Genomic DNA, 7,797 nt, shown 5'->3' with positions numbered 1-7,797 from the left:
TGGTCAGGTAGAAGAATATTTTTTGCTACCAACGCTTTAAGTCCACACCGGAAACCTTTCCGAATTTTTCTGCCGGTGCATGAGTTGTGCGACTTGAAGATGCAGTAGCCATTGCAGAAGAACCATTGTGTTGTTCTGTACTTGTTGTCATTTTTCTGTAAAGGAAATTGACACAATCAGAATTAGTAAGTCAGTAAAGTTTTTATATCTTCAAACCGAATACAGATAACCGAGTAGAAAATCATAAGATTTTAATCTAGGATTAAGATTAATGTCAGAATGACTTTAATCTCCAAAACAGGAGTAGAAAATCGCTATGATTTTAGTCTCCCACAGCAAAAAATAAGATGAACACAGAATATAAAAAAACTAAATTCCTTAAGATTGTTGTAATCTGTATTCGAAAGTATAATTTTTGCAAAATAAAATGAAACCAGAAACCAAAGATAGAAATAGAATGAAATGAATAACGTTCTGAGCCCAACAGAAAACTGTGTTTCTTCGTCGAACTCTCAGGATAGAACGGAATAACTATTCTGTAATACCGACAATGAAAATTACAAAACTTCGTCGAACTCAACAAATGGCAGTAATCCACTCTGATGCTTACGTTTTTGCTTTTGGAAAACAAATGCAGAAATGCAGAAGAGAGCGACGACGGCGCGAGGCACCAGTTCTTCTTAACTCTTTAAGAGCTAGAAGATGTGTTTCTCTATATAAGCACAAAGATTTTCTTCCCTTCTTCTAATGAGGGACAAAGTGCATTAGTAAAGGAAACTATTTCAAACTTTTTGTTTCCCTCCTAATCTTTTCCCTCCATTTCTCATTCACGCCTCTTTATCTAATTAGATAAAAAAACCAACAATACATATATTCTCACAATTAACTACAACATAAATGCAAAGCTAGTGGGTAATTAAAAAGCCACAGCAGTTGATGATTTCCTCTTGGAAGAGTAATACACCCCTTGATACATCCGCACAGCTTCGTAACTATTAATATTACAAACACTTTCTTCAGTAGCACAAGTTGGATGCAACTGAACAAGATTAGATTTTTGGGGATGGTATCGGTAAAGAGAAGCTGGATTTGGCCTATCTATATTAAGAGCATAATAATGAGCAGAAGGTCTTTCCTTTCTACTACCCCAGAATTCATCAATAAGATCAAAGCCTTATTTGCCTATCTTGGCAAGGTCTTTTCTATGTGCCATTTTTGTGTGTAAGTGTAGAAAGTTGGTAGTAATAGTTTAGTAGTAAAAAGGAAGAGAAGTACATAGACTTGTGCTTTGTTACAAAGGCTAACGTCAAAGACCCTTTATATAGGCAATAGTTCCACAATCATCATAAGGAGAAAAAGGGTGGCAGAAAAGGTGTTGTGTCCAAATGGCCATTTGTTTTCCAACTTGTGGTGATTCCTTTTGTGATGACCAATATGTCATCTTTATATTTTAAATATTTATTTATGTGTTCTGAGACCTCGAATAGCACCTTTCAGCATTTCTCGACTTGGTGCGCAGTCCGTAAATTTTTTCGGAAAGTTTTTATGTGACAAATTGATTAAAATGTGAAATAGTACTTTAAAACTCACTTAAGTTGATTTCGGTCAATATTTTAAGCAAACGGACCCGGATCAGTGTTATGATGATTCCATAGCTTTGTATAGTGATTTTGGACTTAGAAGCGCGTCCGAAAAATTATTTGGAAGTCCGTAGTTAAATTACGCTTGAAATGGCTAAAATAGAAATTTAAGTTTGGACGTTTGACCAGGGAGTTGAATTTTTGATATCGGGGTCAGAATCTGATTCTAGTAATTTGAATAGGTCTATTATGTCATTTATGACTTGAGTGCAAAATTTGAGGTCAATAGGACTTGCATTGATAGGTTTCGGTATCGAATGTTGAAAATGAAATTTGTTAGTTTCATTAGGCTTGAATTGGGGTATGATTCGTGTTGTGGTTTGATGTGATTTGAGGTTTCGACTAAGTTCGTATGATGTTTTAGGACTTATTGGTCTATATGGTTGAGGGCCTCGGGTGAGTTTCTGTGATGACCCAAAAATGTCATCTTTAATTTAAACGTTCATTTCTGTATTCTATGAAGATGTTGAGGGATTACCTGCTATGAGTTACGTATCACCTGAATAGTTGATGTTAACGGTGTTCCTTTACTACTAATATATTGCTTATGATGCCACTATCAGTATTGTTTTCATGTTGTGTTACGTTGATTGGATTATGTATGTGTTGTTAAGATTGGTTTCTAGGATTCTCTGGCAGGTGGATAGGCCCAGTTACAAAGGAAACTCTGGCGAAACTTTTGAAAATTTTGGGAGTTAGTAAAAATTCGGAAAATTGAAATGGGTGAAAGAAGAGATAAGTTATGTTATATGTTTGGGGGCGGACTCAACTTCTCATTGGAGGACTATTAATATTATGGATACCAATTAGATATGATAACACGTGTACGAGGCATATTATAAGTGATGTGGAGTCTAAGGAGAGGCCTAAGTCTAAGTCAAGTTGTAAAATTTCATAATAGACTAAAGTTTCAAATGGGTACGCACAAGATCAAACTTTGAATAAGCATATCTACCTATATTTAAAGAATTATGTGATGATCTACCTATAAAATGAAATACCTTCGAGTCTAGTTTCTAATTCTTCAAACCGTTTGTCATTTGGACACTCCTACAAGAAGTTATGAACAAATTACCAAAGGCTAGCAGAATGCGAGTCTACGGCCAAATCTGCGATCACATAACCATTATAGGATCGCAGAAGTGGTTATGCGACCGCAAAACTAGTCGCATACCTGTCCAGAGAAGCCCATTTCTGGGCACCGATTCTACGGTGCATTATGCGACCCGCATACCCATTCTGCGGTCTATTATGCGACCGCAGACCCGATTTCGGAGGGTTAATTTTCCTATTTTCATAACCCGACCCCATTTTGATAAATAGGCTTTGAGGCTTATTTTGGGGCAATTATCTGATGATTTTAGAGAGAAGTGAGAGTGTTTTAGAGAGAGAAAGAAGCTCAAGTGCTTTGTTCATCAAAAATCATGTTCAAGATTTGAAATCCAACAAGGAATTATCACAAGATCTTCACCCAAGAGGTAGGGTTCTAACCCTTATTCTTCAATTTCGAGTTTTGGTAAAGATGGGTGATTGCGAGTGTAATTCTTGCATGTGAGAGTATTAGTTATACATGCTTGTACCAATAAGGTTATGAGAAGATTGTTGAGTTCGAATGGGTAAAGATTGGATTGAAAACGGTAGAAATCTTCAAACAAAACTTTAATTGAGGATTTGAGAGGCAATCCAATGTCGGAATTTGATAATTTTTGTATGGTTGAACTCGTATCGGAACGGGTGTTCGGATTTTGTGAGTTTTTGGGGGGTTCGAGACATGGGTCCCACTATTAATTTTTAAAATAAATTTGGAATTTTAATCCGAAAAATTTATAATTTCAAAAAGAATTAGTTCCTATGATTCGTGTTGAGTACGTTGAATTGTTTGTGATTAGATTTGAAGCTTTCAGACATGAATTCGCGAGAAAAAGGTGTATTAGAATCTTGAAATTAGTTTTCAAAGCGAGGTAAGTGTCGTGGTTAACCTTGACTTGAGGGAATAGAACCCTTAAATTATTTGTTATGTGATATGCATGTGAACGACGTATAGGCGAGGTGATGAGTGTCTATACGTCGTCAAATTAATTGTTTGCATAATTACTTGAAAAATCATAAATTGTTGTAAATCATGAATTAATTATTATATTAATTATTTCTCTCATGTTCTTTGCTCAATATCATGCCTTGAATCAATGCTATAATTGCCACATGCTTATTTGATTTATGTGACTTAATTGCCACTTGACATTTAGCATACTAATTATTAAAATGCCTATAACATCCTTAATTTTCACAATTAATTGTTACTTGTCATCACTTATTTCTAATAAATCATAATTATTGTATGCTTGTTGTCTTATAATTTCATATTAATTGTTGTATTTATTGGAGTAATTTCTTTTATAAGAATTGGTAAATGAATCTATTGGAGGAGCGGGTTGCACGCCGCAATAGAATTGATTGAAATAAATATCTTGGAGGAGCGGGTTGCATGCCGCAATAGAATTGATTGAAAAGACAAGCTCATAAGCAACCCCCTCAACTCGACGTAACACCTCAAATGGACCAATGAACCTTGGGCTCAGCTTTCCCTTCTTTCCAAACCTCATAACCCCCTTCATAGGTGAAACCCGGAGCAAGACTCTCTCTCCAAACATGAAGGCCACATCACGAACCTTCCGGTCCATATAACTCTTTTGTCTGGACTGGGCTGTGCGAAGTCTATCCTGAATCACCTTCATCTTTACCAAGGCATCCTGAACCAAGTCCGTACCCAATAATCTCGCAACGCCGGGATCGAACCAACCCACTGGGGACCGACACCGTCTACCATACAGCGCCTCATACGGTGCTATCTGAATGTTGGACTGGTAATTATTGTTGTAAGAGAACTTCACAAGTGGCAAGAACTGGTCCCAAGCACCCCTAAAATCTATCACACACGCACGGAGCATATCTTCAATTATCTGAATAGTGCCCTCGGACTGCCCGTCCGTCTGAGGGTGAAATGTTGTGCCCAACTCAACCCGAGTACCCAACTCATGCTGTACAGCTCTCCAGAACCGTGATGTAAACTGTGTACACCGGTCAGAGATAATAGATATCGGTATGCCATGAAGCCTGACGATCTCACGGATGTAGATTCGAGTTAGCTGCTCGGAAGAATAGGTAGTCATCACAGGAATGAAATAAGCCAACTTGGTCAACCTATCCTTAATCACCCAAACTGCATCAAACCTCCGCTGAGTCCGTGGGAGTCCAACAACAAAATCCATAATGAACCGCTCCCATTTCCACTCCGGAATCTCTAACTTCTGAAGCAATCCACCTGGACGTTGATGCTCATATTTTACCTGCTGGCAATTAAGACATCGAGCCACATACTCTACTATGTTCTTCTTCATTCTCCTCCACCAGTAATGTTGTTTCAAGTCCTGATACATCTTTGCGGCACCCGGATGAATAGAGTACCGCGAACTGTGAGCCTCCTGGAGAATCAACTCACGCAACCCATCTACATTGGGCACACATAGCCTGCCCTGCATCCTCAATGCACCATCATCTCCAATAGTGACCTCCTTAGCATCACCGTGCTGGACCGTGTCCTTAAGGACAAGCAGATGGGGGTCATCATACTAACGCTCCCTGATATGATCATAAAGTGAAGACTGAGAGACCATACAAGCCAATACTCGACTCGACTCAGAAATATCCAATCTCACAAACTGGCTGGTTAAGGCCTGAACATCCAACGCCAATGGCCTCTCTGCTGCTGGTAGATATGCTAAACTCCCCAAACTCTCTGCCCGGTGACTCAAAGCATCGGCCACCACATTGGCCTTCCCAGGGTGGTACAAAATAGTGATATCATAATCCTTAAGCAGCTCCAACCACCTCCGCTGACGTAAGTTAAGATCTTTCTGCTTAAACAGATGCCGCAAACTCCGATGATCGGTGTCTCACAAGGAACACCATACAAATAATGCCACCACATCTTCAAGGCATGTACAATAGCTGCTAACTCAAGGTCGTGGACAGAATAGTTCTTTTCATGCACCTTAAGTTGTCTGGAAGCGTAGGCAATCACCCTACCGTACTGCATCAACACCACGCCGAGACCAATCCGTGATGCATCACAATATACAGTATAAGACCCCGAACCTATAGGTAATACCAATACTGGGGCTGTAGTCAAAGTTGTCTTGAGCTTTTGAAAGCTCTCCTCACATTCCTCTGTCCACCTGAATGGAGCACCCTTCTGGGTCAGCCTGGTCATAGATGCTGCAATAGATAAGAATCCCTCTATAAAGCGACGGTAATACCCTGCCAAACCAAGAAAACTCCGGATCTCTGTAGCAGAGGATGGTCTGGGCTAACTCTGCACTGCTTTAATCTTCTTCGGATCCACCTGGATCCCCTCACTCGATACTATATGACCCAAGAATTCCATTGAGTCTAGCCAACACTCACATTTTGAAAACTTTTCATATAACTTCTTTTCTCTTAAGGTCTGAAGCGTTGTCCTCAAGTGTTGCTCATGATCCTCCCGACTACGGGAGTATACCAAAATGTCGTCAATGAACACAATGACGAATGAGACAAGATAAGGCCAGAATACATTGTGTATCAAGTGCAGAAAAGTTGTTGGGGCATTGGTCAGCCCAAAAGACATAACAAGAAACTCATAATGACCATATTTGGTCCTGAAAGTCGTCTTCGGGATATCTGGCTCTCGAATCTTCAACTGATGATATCCTGAACGTAAGTCAATCTTGGAAAACACTCTGGCACCCTGTAACTGATCAAATAAGTCATCAATACGAGGCAATGGATACATGTTCTTCACTATGACGTTGTTCAACTGGCGGTAATCAATACACATCTGCATAGAACCATCCTTCTTCTTCACAAATAAGACAGGAGCACCCCAAGGTGACACACTGGGCCGAATGAAGCCCTTATCAAGCAAGTCCTATAATTGCTCCTTCAACTCATTTAACTCAGGAGGAGCCATACGATATGGAGGAATAGAGATGGGCTGAGTGCTCGGCAATAAATCAATGCCAAAATTAATATCTCTGTCGGGCGGCATGCCCGGAAAATCAGCTGGAAACACATCTGGAAAGACCCTCATTACTGGAACTAACTCAACTGTGGGGGTATCAATACTAACATCTCTCACATAAGCTAGATACGCGTCACACCCCTTCTCAACCATTCGTTGAGCTTTAACAAAAGAAATAACTCTGCTGGGACTATACTCTAAGGTACCTCTCCACTCTAATCATGGTAAACCTGGCATAGCCAGTTTCACGGTCTTAGCGTGACAATCAAGAATAGCATAATGGGGCGACAACCAGTCCATGCCCAAAATAATATCAAAGTCCATCATGCTGAGCTATAATAAATCGGCTCTGGTCTTAAAACCAGAGCAATCAAACACGACCGATACACGCAGTCCACAATAAGAGAATATCCCAGAGGAGTAGACAAATAAATAGGGGAACTCAAAGAATACCGAGATACGCCCAAATACGGGGTAAAATAAGAGGACACATAAGAATATGTAAAGCCTGGGTCAAATAATACCGACGTATCTCTATGGCACCTGTAATGATAGAATCAGAAGCAATTTCCTCTGTACGAGCAGGAAGTGCATAATATATAGCATGGGCTCCCCCTCTAAGGCGACCTCTACCTCCCCGACCTATACCTCGAGCTGACTTAGCAGGTGGGGTGGCAGCTGGTGCTGTAATCATAGCCTGAGGACCTGGTGGAGCACGCTGTAGCTGCGAAGTCTGTAGAGGTGCACCCCTCCTAATCCTGGGGCAATCCCTCAGCACATGGCGAGTATCGCCACACTCAAAACAAGATCTGGAGGGTGTGGCTACTGTGACTGGCTCGGGCCAGGTCTGTTGGACTGGCCACTAGCAACACCTCGTGCAGGAGGCACACTAGATACTGGTGGTGCATAATAAGGCTCCTGGGTCTAGAAGGAGCTGTAACACCACTGGCGGCTGGAAGAGCTGAATGAACGGGGCGGCTCACATAACCCCTACCATGGCGAGCTGCTAGGGCACAAGCTCCAGAATAATAACCAGCCTCTCGAGACCTCTTGGCCTCCCTCTCATCTCTATCCCGGGCAAACATGCCCTCAAATCTC

This window comes from Nicotiana tomentosiformis, chromosome 9 (genome assembly GCF_000390325.3).
Source record: "Nicotiana tomentosiformis chromosome 9, ASM39032v3, whole genome shotgun sequence".
Taxonomy (NCBI): Eukaryota; Viridiplantae; Streptophyta; class Magnoliopsida; order Solanales; family Solanaceae; genus Nicotiana; species Nicotiana tomentosiformis.
Note: the sequence above shows the minus strand (reverse complement) of the source record.